At 36.8% G+C, this 11,864-nt stretch overlaps 1 protein-coding gene across 1 annotated transcript in view; it reads right to left on the bottom strand.

Moving 5' to 3' along the window:
• Positions 1–11,660: 11,660 nt before the first annotated feature.
• The window catches only part of SPATA17 (spermatogenesis associated 17), a 97,545-nt gene continuing 97,341 nt past the window's right edge, over positions 11,661–11,864 (bottom strand). Inside the window, exon 11 of the transcript XR_007375038.1 lies at positions 11,661–11,712. The gene's annotated coding sequence lies outside the window, so the exon portion shown is untranslated. The remainder of the gene's footprint in view (positions 11,713–11,864) is intronic.

Here is an 11,864-nt window from a genome sequence, read left to right as displayed (position 1 = left end):
CAATTGTGAATCACGGCATGAAAGAAAAAGAGGATGACTATACCTAAATTACCTCCTCTATACTTAATTTATGCTGATGCTAAAGTTTGTTCTCTCAGGACCTTCCAATTATAGACACAAAATTCTGTTTCCTTTGGAAAGCTGAGAATCTTTTCTCTCCAGAATGTTAGAGTTCCATTTTATAACCTTGATATATTGTCTCATCCTAACCTTGTTTAATTAAATCTGGGTTCCAGAGCAGTGCATTTCTGAGGTGCTAATACTAAGATTAGTAGACTTGTTGAAGAAGAGGACATTGGTTTGCCTTTTTAAAGGCAGAGCATCAGTGTAAGATTCACATTTTAAATATAATACTAATTATGAACACAGAAGTTACTTCTAAAAAGTCTTCTACTCTTTACTTCTCATAAGATAGATCTAGATAATTCAAGTGCAATCACAATTTTCACAATTATTGTTAGCTATGATTAATGTATTAATCTAACCATGTGGAATTAGCATTTTAGTTTCAATATTGCATCTACTGTCGTATTACCTTTCTGGCTTAGAACTTTGAAAGTTTTGGAACTGTTCTGGGGAAATGGAGTGTGATTAATTTCCTTTCATTTTCATCTTTTATTTTTTTCAGTACAACCAAAGTACTGTTCCCGGAATACACTGGGAGACTGATCTCATCTCTCAGGTCCACCTAAGATCTCTACTAAGAGCTGTGACAAGGCATTCACATGCATTCTCTCAAGTATTTTTTTCCATTTACAGCTCTTTAAGATGTCACAAAATAGGTTAGCTGAAGATTACTGACAAAACTAGCATTTGCTATGGTTAGATAAGGCTGTTTTATCATACTATCATAGAATGCTTTTGGTTGGAAGAAACCTTAAAGGTCTAAGTGCCAAGTCCCTTGCCATCAGCAGGGGCAACCCCCTCTAGACCAGGTTGCTCAAAGCCTCATTCAGTCTGACCTTGAACACGTCCATGGTTGGGGCACCCACAGCTTCTCTGGGCAACATGTCCCAGTGCCTCATCAACGTCACCATGAAGAATTTCTTCTTTATATCTAGTCTAAATCTACCAACTAGTTTAAAGGCATTACCCTTGATATACTTGCCCAAATTTAATTCTGTCAGGCCTTTAGCTTTCCTAACCCGACCCTTCACTGCTCAGATAATTTCTTTGTATTCCACTCAGGCTACTTGTTCTTGCTTCCACTCTCTGTAAGCCTCCTTTTTGTATATGAGATTGTCCAGGAGCTTCTTGTTCATCCATGCAGGACTCCTGATGTTTTTGCCTGACTTCCTTGTTGTTGGAACACATTGCTCCTGAGCTTGAAGGAGGCAATCCTTGAATATTAATCAGCTTTCTTGGGCCCCTCTTCCTGCCAGGACTTTATCCCATGTTATTTTACCAAGCAGATCCCTGAATTGGCCTCTGTTTTCTCTCCTGAAGACCAATTTACTGAGCTTGCTGTGCAACTTCCTTGCTGCCTAAGGATCTTGAACTTCACCATTTCACGGCCACTGTATCCAAGTCTGCCCTTGAGCTTCACATTCCTCTCAAGCCCCTCCTTGTTGGTGAGAATATATAGAGGCAAGTTGTTTTGTGTCTTTTTTTAAGGGAGCTATTTGATGTTGATCAGATCTTTTAAATGATAGAAGTGTTCCCAGAGGAAATGGATTAGTAAGAAGAGGGTAGATGAGGCAGTCAAAAGCACAAACTGCAATTTACCACATGGTCTGTGTAATTTATCACACAAGCGTCTTTGACACATACGTGCTAAGTGCATATCCTGCAAGTTTGATTGTGCTGCTGTTATCTACTCACTTAAGATTTTACCCAGTCTTCTTCCAATGCTGAAAAAAATGTTAAGTAGCAGAGAGTTTGCAACTGCTTAGTCTATAGAGCACAGTGTACTTATGAAAATATTCAAAGCAGCAATTCATTTAGATGCTGAAAATTAGACCCAGACTTAGACATGAAGGTACAAGAAAGAATAGCATTTTAAGAACCTGATGCAGGTTAGTTAGAAAATACTTTGTGCATCTCTACACACTCTACATGCAGTACTGAACAGAGGTGTCTGTGCTAGTTAACACATAGAGATGTATTTTTTGCAGTCTGCAGATAACTGCATGGATATTAATGAGATTCAGTCATTCGTGCTAGAGGCAACATTTCTCCTAGATCATCTTATTTGTTCCATATTTTTATCTCCTGCTGCATCAAAAGGGTTTAGTTTGCTGGAGTTTCTTTAAAAGTTACATTGTGAAAACAGAGCAGGCATCATGCTGTGTTCACCCGATAAAGTTTTTGCACCATCAGTAATTCCTACAAGGCTTTGTGCTCTTATGGAAACACTGAAACAGAATCAGTATTTTAATAGAATGAGCTTATTGATTAAATTGTAACACATCTATACTATCAATTCTTTTTCAGCTGTGACTATATATTCAATGCAGGTCCTTCAACAAATGAGTGTTACCAATAAGGAGTGAACAGTCACCATTTCTTAATTACATTTTAAATTAAAGACGGAAAGTGCTGTACATGTTATTAAGACAACAGTGCTAAAATAACAGAATAAATACAAGTTTAAGGGTAAGTTTTTACTGGTAATATAATTTAGAAAAGGAGTCATTATATCTTGCTATTAATACCATTAGATAGCATAATATTTTCATTATCTAAGTTTTGATGAAAGGGATATTCAAGACAGATCAAAATAACATAGCTTAAAAACACGTGGTTTAAATTTCTTTAAATCCATAGTAAGCAGTGTTGACAAACAGAGGATGACTCTCCAAAACAATGGCACACATTATCTCAGCTAAATGAGTGATGAAAATGTAACGAAACACTGTTTTGAGATACGTATGTAGGGAGATATAGGCCAGCAATGACAGTTTCTGATGAAGTCACCCCTCTTACTACCCCAAATTGTTACTTAAGAAGCCTATTTGAGTTGTCAGAGGAAGCTTGTGACATTCTGCAAGTTTAATCATGTTCAATTCATTAACACAATTAGACCTGTAAACAAATTTATCGACACAGCCGGAATTACTTAGAAACAGAACAAGGTCATAGATTATGGGAACTTTTTCTCCATCTCTATAAGTCAGCCATGATTCCCTGGAAAAATACATCAGCCAGTCATTTGGGAATATATTTTTCATATATTTTCTCTAAATCAGTATTTGCATTTCAGCAGAAAGGCCTAATTGCATCCTATTATTAAAAGCATCCTGCAAACAAAGACCTTAATATGCATTACTGTCACACACTTGAGATTGATTCCTTTGCTAAATTTATTTACCAATCTATTACCAAGATACAGCTTGGGTCCAGAATTTGATCAAAATCAGAAATCCCTCAAAATTTCTGGAGAACCTCTCTGAGAGCTGCCATTTTGTTCTGAGCATGTGTACAGGAGTACTAGGAGTAAATCAGTGAAGTGGTTGGCAATTCAAGGAGAAACGTACAGGGGAGATCTCACAGGATAAAATCCTTCATAGAAATCCTATTCCACATTAACCACAGCACCTCCCTTTTTGTGAGCCACTTCCTACACCCGTGAGTCACTAGAAATTTCTGTAAGGTTAAAACATTCTTTGTGAAAGTGTTTTCATGCTATTGTGTTGCTCAACAACCTGACTCCACTAAAGCAGGATTGCCACCAAATGCCTGTGGTTGTTTTCACAGGCCCACTGCAATAAGGGAGCAAAGCAAATGGAAGGAAATGATATGAACTGTTTTGGGCAATTTTTCCCCAGTTTGCATTGATTTCTCTACTTTCTCTCTACCTTTACTGTTAGGAGACCTAAGTAAAAGAGATAAAGGGAAAATTATATCTTTGCTTTCCTCAATGCATGAGGAACTTGTGTGAATGGTCCCCTCTAATTACAGGGGCTTGGGAAAAATCTCATTGCAAATCTGTGTAGAACCAGGAGGCACCTAAGGACAGCTAAGCAGTCCTAGTTTTGTAACTGATAGATGTTGTAAAACTAAAGGCTGCATGTATATTGGTCCTTTTCTTTTTCTTTCTTTAATTCAGTTTTATAAGCACAACTCTGTTCCCTTTGTTCACTGGACACAAAAGAACTCCAGATAAAATAGGAAGTTTCACAGCAATTTACTTTTAATACAGAAATATTGGTCAGCTAAGAACTTGTTAAAATTCATGGCCATTAGGAAATCTACTTAGAGTGAAGCTCAGAAAAGGCTTGATCTATTTTCCAAGGAGGTTTTGTAGTTCTAGGAGCAAAGCAACAAATAAAACCAAAACACTGGAAGAGTCTACACTGTTTGTCACTAATTTACAACAGGCAATAAACGGGATCATCACTGTTCCTTTGTTAGGCTTTATGAACAATTTGACAGGCCTGGATTCTATCTAACAGAAGGCAGTAGTCCACAGCTCCATGTCATCTGCCTCACAGATTTATTTCCTTGGAAATAAATTTGATTGGAATAGTCAGTTTCCAGTAGATCTCAACACAGATGTCTACAGAACTGCATGTGGCTTTCCATCTCTGTTGCATCCTTCATAGAATGTATAAAGTCTGTGTGTGATTTCTTACCACAGCTGACTAATAGTCTCTGGCACTAACACAATTTAGCATCACTTTCCAGAGTCTTTAACTCTCGTTATTACCTTACAGAATGAGAAGAGTTCAAGGTACTTTTGGGTCAGGACTGGTAAGGTGTAAAAAATACCTGTCTTTAATTAGGCTAAGGTGATCTTATGAATTTTCAGGTATCTGAACATGGGTGAGAGGCAATTTGGAAAACTGACTTGTTTCCTACCTTCTTCTGAATGCATGGAAAACATCAAAATAAAATACGCTTACCCTGATAACATTGCAATAGTCAAATGCATATGTAGCTTTTGCTACATTTATAGTATATTAGTACAGAGATGTTTCTAATAATATGGTTCAACTGTTGGATCTACCCTAACTGTACTATTAAAAACCATATATACTGTACATGCACTATTACGCAAGCAATTCATAGAGCATTATTAAAGGCCTTTAATATTAAAGGCCTTTAATAGCTATCATAAAAATTAATAATAAAATATGTAAAGGATAAACTACCATGAAAACAGAGGAAAATGATGACCTGTATATTTTAGATGATGTACCCTGCATGTATGTTATGGTGCTACTTCCATTCAGTTAATGTTTTGTTGAAAAGATGCATGTAAGTGTTAAATAACCTGATGGGTTAATGCATTAGCTTTTCACATTACAGGACCAAAGTTAAATTTGATTTTGGTTCTATATCATTGTGTTTTGGAGGACCCCCCCTTCTTAATTAATTTCGCGAACAGCAAAACTACAATAGAGTTTGGTATAATTAATCAGAATTAATCTTCCTACACAGAAAGAATCCAGGAAAAGTATGTTTTTGGCTATAAGAGGGACTGCAACAGAGAAGCTAAAATGTAATTCTATCTGACCTACTGCATCTTTAATGTTATTAAGCAAATAAAGTTAATCAACTAAGTTGATGCTGAGTGCTATTCAGAAGCCAGTAATGAACTGACAATAATAGTGCATAATTTAATGTTATGTTGGTGATGAGCTGATGGTTGGGCTAGATGATCTTAGTGGCCTTTCCAACACTAAAGATTCTATGATTCTAATAACAGGTAGTCTTTTTTATCATTAACCAAGAGACTAGGAAATGTGATTATCTGTAATAACATACACATGTGACTTCACAGCATCATGAAGAGATCATGAGATGCCAACTTTGGGCTATTTATGCAGCACTTATGTGTGGACTTGTTTGTCCATTCCAGGAAGCAAAGGTGTACTGCATACAATTTGACACTGGACTGAGCTGTGTCAGACGCACCTGTGTGGTGAAAACCTCTGCAGCAATTTCTTAAACAAGGTTAAATACACCAAGATAAACCAGCATAGTATCCATATGCTTAACTTATTTCTTTAAAACAAAAATGAAAAGCACAGAAAGCTGGAGAAGGTTTACATTCAGAAATAAACAACAGCTTTCAGTCTGCAACTAAGCTTTTCCCTGTCCAACACCAATACTTTCTTTGCATTAGTTTTTGACATCAGTCATTCAGTGTATTACAGCAGTAAGTCATTGTGGATTTACTATTGCCATAGCAGTTGCAGAAGACTTGATGTATGAGAGACACAAGTTCTGCTCCTGGCTTCCTAAAGCCTCTACTTGCTTACAGGATAAGAAATGTATCAGTGTGGAGTTTAAATCAGCAGAGTGGCTGAGACCGACTCAAATGCACAGAAGCTGATTGATGAAGCATGATGCATCCCTTAATTAAGCAGAAGCTACTAATAAAAATGAACTTACTGGATGATTTGTGTGATTCTTGCAAGGCGGCCATATGTGCTGCACACTGGTAGTGGGAAAGGGTGGTATGCAGCTGATGATGGGAACTACAGAAGAGGAAAGTTGTTAAGAGAGGCAGTTTGGGCACTGTCACTATTTCAGGGCAGTCTGTAATTAATGTCCTTCTCACTTATCCTTGTCTCTGTGAGAAGCTGTCCTCTCCTCCCTCTCTGCATCCTTTCAGCATTAGTGCTTGCCATCACTGCTGCTCCCACACCAGTATCTAGTTTTAGTTCTTTAGCTGTGATTGCAGCATTTGGGGGAGATAAAACTCCTTGAATCTGCACATCTGTTCCCTTTTCTCTGAGCTATAAATGTGCTTGTCTCAGCAAACCTTCACATCAGCCAGAGTCCAGCTCTCCCTGTGCTCATCTCACTGCAGCATCCTGGGTGGGGAGCTGGAGCAGGAGCATACTGTGAGAATGGGATCAGGAGGAGGCTCCTGGAAGCCACTCTCTGTGCCACGGGCAGGCGACCAGCTGCAGTTGCTTTACCTAAGCATGCAGTTCACCTCTTGAAGACCCAAATTAGTTTGAAGATGATTACACAACCTCATCAGGAGAGCAGAAGTATTACCAACTAAGTAACAGGAAATACGTTAGGATGTTATGAAAGTGTGGGAACATTCTTTTGCTTACTGTGCATCGTTCTCAAGATATCCTGCTGTAAACCAATGATATGAGAATACAATGTAAAGGAAGAAGGGATGTGTGATGTTTGTATCCCCAGTGTCTCCGTTCTGTATGTCTGAGAACTGAGACATTACTTCCAGATGTGTATTCTTTCATGTCTGAAGAAAATAGATTTTTATCTAATTTGAGGAATATGATGTCTTCATGCAAATAAGCATTTTCTGGTTTTGGTATTTTTTTAATTCAACTTTTTCAGTCAACTTTAATTAAAATCAACCTGAATATGGCTAGGAAAGAGTTCTGTAGGAAAGGAGCATGAATTCAGCTTAAAACAACAAACCTAAACCTTAGAAAATAATCAAGCCTCTCAAAAGTAACATAACAAGAATGCTGCCCATAATGCATGTGATGTAGTCCATTTGTGCTTCTCAGCACAGTTGTAAATATGGGCTACAGTGTTCAGTTGCAGATGCCTTTTTTGAAAGAGATGAAGAGAGAAAACAAATGACTGGAAGTCAAAATGAGAAGAAAATGACAACATTTTGTTTGCTTGGTTGAACAAAAAGAAGGAAATCATACAAACAATCTTCATATTTGTAAAAGGTACCTGGTAAAAAAAAGGAATAAACTTTTCTCCATGCTCTTTGACAGTAGAACAAAATAATAATAATAAAATTGCAAGCTTAAATTGAAGCAATGGTGATTCAGACTTAAACATTTGGAAAAACTTTCAAAGAACAAGGATAGTTAAACACTGGAATGGATTGCCTCAGGATGTTTTGGAATCTCCATGATTGGAGTTTTATAAGAACAGGTTAGACAAACATCTGTCAGGAATGATTTAGGTATAGTTGATCTTGCCTTGGGGTGGGGGGACGAACTAGACGACCTCTAAAGGTTCCTTTCAGCCCTCTTTCTATAAAAAAATGTGTTCAGTGATTACATATCGAATTGAGCTTGGCACCTTTTAGTAAACCTCATTGTTTCTGCTTTTCTGTTGTTCACTTTGCAGCCATGCTGCAGAACCCAGGTTTCAACAAGAATCTTAAAAAACTGTCTGATGCCAAATAGTGCTCTGGTTCTTTTACAGTGTTACATTTAATTAGGGTTCCTAATTAATCTTCTCTGTGTATTACACTATATCCAGCCATCAATGTTAATAAAATCTTTGCTTAGTTTAAAGACTCTGAAAGTTTTCATTTGGAAAGTGAGACCATCTGGCCCCTCTACCTCACCAGGATTAGATTCTGGGTAAAGTGTACTCCATCTGTTTCTGAGATTCATGTACATATTACACAGGAGTGTGTGTTGGGGCAAGGCTAAGCAGGGGTTTCATTGCCAAGATAGCTGAAATACAGTCAGATCTGTCTAGAGAATCTCTTTGATACTCTCAAGGCAAAGAGAAAAACCCTTTTCAAAATGTTCTCAGCATCTTTTCAGAGCAGGAGTGCTTACTGTTTCTCACTGTGTGAGGTGAAGTTTTCCACTGAGGTATATAGTTGAAAATTTTAATGTTTTTAAATGTCGAAATGGTAATCTGTTTCATACTGTGTTTCTCCTAAAGGATTCTTCAGCCTGCCCTGGTATTGCTGAGATGCCTCTGACAAATGTGAAATAAAGGGTCTGTGACGCAGATAGAGAGTTTGTCAGTGCAGAACAGGCCCACCTATTGAAACAGTCCCTGAGTCCCCAGTACAAGCTCAGTCCTCTCTGCTTGGTTATGCATTCAAATACCCTTAGCACCTCACATATGGTGTTAGGCTCCTCTCTGACACTGTTAGACAAATTGAATGTCTTGATTTACTAAACAAAGCGGTAATTTTGACCGCCGCAATGCTTCCTCAGCTGTGATTATATGGTTACTTCTTAAAATGATCATAAAACCAGATGACTGAAATTTCCAGTCTTCTTCCACCATACAGAGCAGCTTATTTGGAGTAGTCCTGTGATTGAAGCACCTGCAGTGTGGTTTGTGTTCCAGCCATAGCCCAAACTTCCTTTTAGCCTCACCCTATTACTCACAGAAGACGAAAAGATGTTATGGGAAGGTGGGAGGGAAGTCCAATCACCTAACTGGCAACAGATATTTGTTTCATCATTTCAGGCCCATCCCCTACATTCTACTTTTACTTGGATTGACTGATGTTAAAAATACCCTATAATTATTATACTTGTTTTATAGTATTATAAAATTACTATTTTACATAGCAATATATACTATACATATATAGGGAATTACTATAAAATTTGAAATATGAATATGAAATTTTTGGCTCAGGTGCAGATTTCTGGGTGATGATTCAGTCAGAATGGACTATTTTTTCATATCATTTTGATAAGCTACTTGTAGAGCTTCATAGCTATTGAATTGAAATCCCAATTCTGATTTGACCTTAAATCACAAACTAACTGACATTCAACTGGAATATCATTTTTTCCAGCATATTTTATTTAAAATTGATTGCCATAGTCAATAGACTGCATGGAAAAATGCCGCACCCTGTTTGGTTTTCATTCTTTTTTGATAATATCCAGAGAGGAAAAAAATGTGCAAAAAAGTCTTCAAACATCAAAACTATTTCACTAAAAATCACTAGGGGTATGTAAAATTTCTTGCTCTCTTACAACGTGTCCCATATTTGTTCATGTTTTTTCAAAACAAAAACAAAAGCCCAAAACAACAGCAATAAACAAAACAAAATAAAACAAAGGGGATTGTTTCGAGAGAAGAGTGACAATTTTGTCTCTGGATGTAAAGAGCCATTATCTATGACTTAGCTTTCTCAGCTTACCTATTTAGAACTTCAAGTAGATAACAGTGACTTTCATTGATGCTGGCAGATTTATGGGGCCATCATTAAAAAAGAGCAAACTGGCCTTGATCAATGTTTTCAATGGATGAGGTATGTACTTGCTTTCCATCAATATCAGACATGCATCACTACTTTTCCTGCCTGCTCTTCTTCTTCTTCTTTTCTTTTTTTTTAAGAAAAGATATAAATAGTGGTAAAGTGCAGAGTAACTATTTACTTGAGGATCCTGCTCTAGTTTTTGAAGGAACAGACCAATATCTGCACAAAAATTTGTTCAGTTTCACACCTTTCTCTTTTTTTTTTTTTTTATATGTTTGATGTTAGATCCCTCAATGGACGTTTGGATTATTTTGCATCATCAGCACCATTTTTGTATTTTGGAAAAAATTAGCAATGATTTCCTTTGACTCATGAAAATCTGGATTATATCTGTCATATAATCCATCACTTGGTAATAAATACAAACGTTTCATTATCTGAAGGGGCATCATTAGGATTACAAGGGTGAATAAATTATTTTCAGCTTTTAATTCCACTTAGTGACATAGAATTAATTTTTTAACATTATATTACATGGTTGTTTAAGTATTGTTTAAAGTTAGCTCTGTCAAACGAGTGTAGGAATAACTTGTTTTGCAGACACTGCAAGCAACTTATTGAAGCTTTTATGAAGTAGAGTTATAAAATACATACCTCCTACCTCTGACAATCCAAGAGTGGTTTAAAGGAATTGAAAGCAAAAGCTTCTGAACATCCTCAGTAAACCTACACAGCCAGTTGGGTTAGGCTCACAGCTCGGACCTTGAGTTAACCCCATAGTTCTCTTGCCTTTGCTCTACAGCTGACAACCTGCCTTGCCCTTCAGCTTGGTGCCATATCAGTCTCCTCAGCAAAAAGGAAAGCATAACTTGTGCTTTTCGTTGCTCTGGACTCTTATGTTGGTCACCTCTGATTTAAATTGCATACTGTGCAAAACTGTGTTCTGGTAGGTTAGTTTCTAACAGTTATTGGGCTGTACAACTTATGCTATTCTTCTACGAATTTTAAAGAACAAAACTGAACAGAAAGAGTTTGAGAAGAACAGAAGAGTTACATATATGAAACAAATAACTAGTGAATTGTCACCCCAATTCCAACCACCTCTAACGTTTCCTTTATTGGTGGAAGAATGTTTTTCCTCTATGAAAGTCTATTGGACACTGCACGAAAAACAGATTTTCAGACCTATATTCATGTCTTAGCAGCAACTCTTACACAGCATTTTTGGAGAAGATGACTCAGTTGTTTCTAATCCTATTCAATTAGAATCTTTGCATAGAGAAGTGCCAAGATCCATCACTCAAGTCCTTGCTTCAAACTTATAGACAGAAATAAAACATTTAATCTTCAATATGTTTTGCTAACTCTGTGTGACAATCTGAGTAACAGACGTATCAGCTAAATGTGGTCATGCTGTGAAGAGCCAGTTTATCAATATATTTTCAGAAACAGCATGGTCAGATCCCTTTTATCAGTGTAAAAACTGGGGCAACCTAATAGTAATCAAGTTCAACAGAAGGTTAGTAATGACTTGTTCAAAGTGAATCTTCTCTCAACTCTCACTTCAGGCTTTCTGATGAGAGAATTATGGTACTGTCAAAACATTACCACTTCTCTAAGCTATAAACAATCTGGAATTTATGAATAATTTGGATTTGAATGAATATTAGCCAGCTTAACCTATTTCCACATAAAATTACTGAAGAAAATATCTGAGTCCTTCAAATTTTGGCTGTTCAAATGAACTTTTCATATTCACAATAGAATTTGTGATTCCTCTGAAAGAATTCTCAGCAATCGCTGGCACAGATTTTATTTTCTTCTTCTAAATAGACATCAAAATACATTCTCTGTTAAAAAAGTAATAACAAATCATTAGTAATTCTGGCTAGCTGCTGGACTGAGAAAAAACAGAAGAATGACAAAATCAAAGGAGCAAACATTAACAGCTCTCTGAAGCTGCAATTTTTCTATGTTCTTAAATTGTAAGAGCAATTTTTTT

The sequence above is a fragment of the Lagopus muta genome, chromosome 2 (assembly GCF_023343835.1).
Source record: "Lagopus muta isolate bLagMut1 chromosome 2, bLagMut1 primary, whole genome shotgun sequence".
Taxonomy (NCBI): domain Eukaryota; kingdom Metazoa; phylum Chordata; class Aves; order Galliformes; family Phasianidae; genus Lagopus; species Lagopus muta.
Note: the sequence above shows the minus strand (reverse complement) of the source record. Positions and strands in the feature narration are given on the sequence as shown.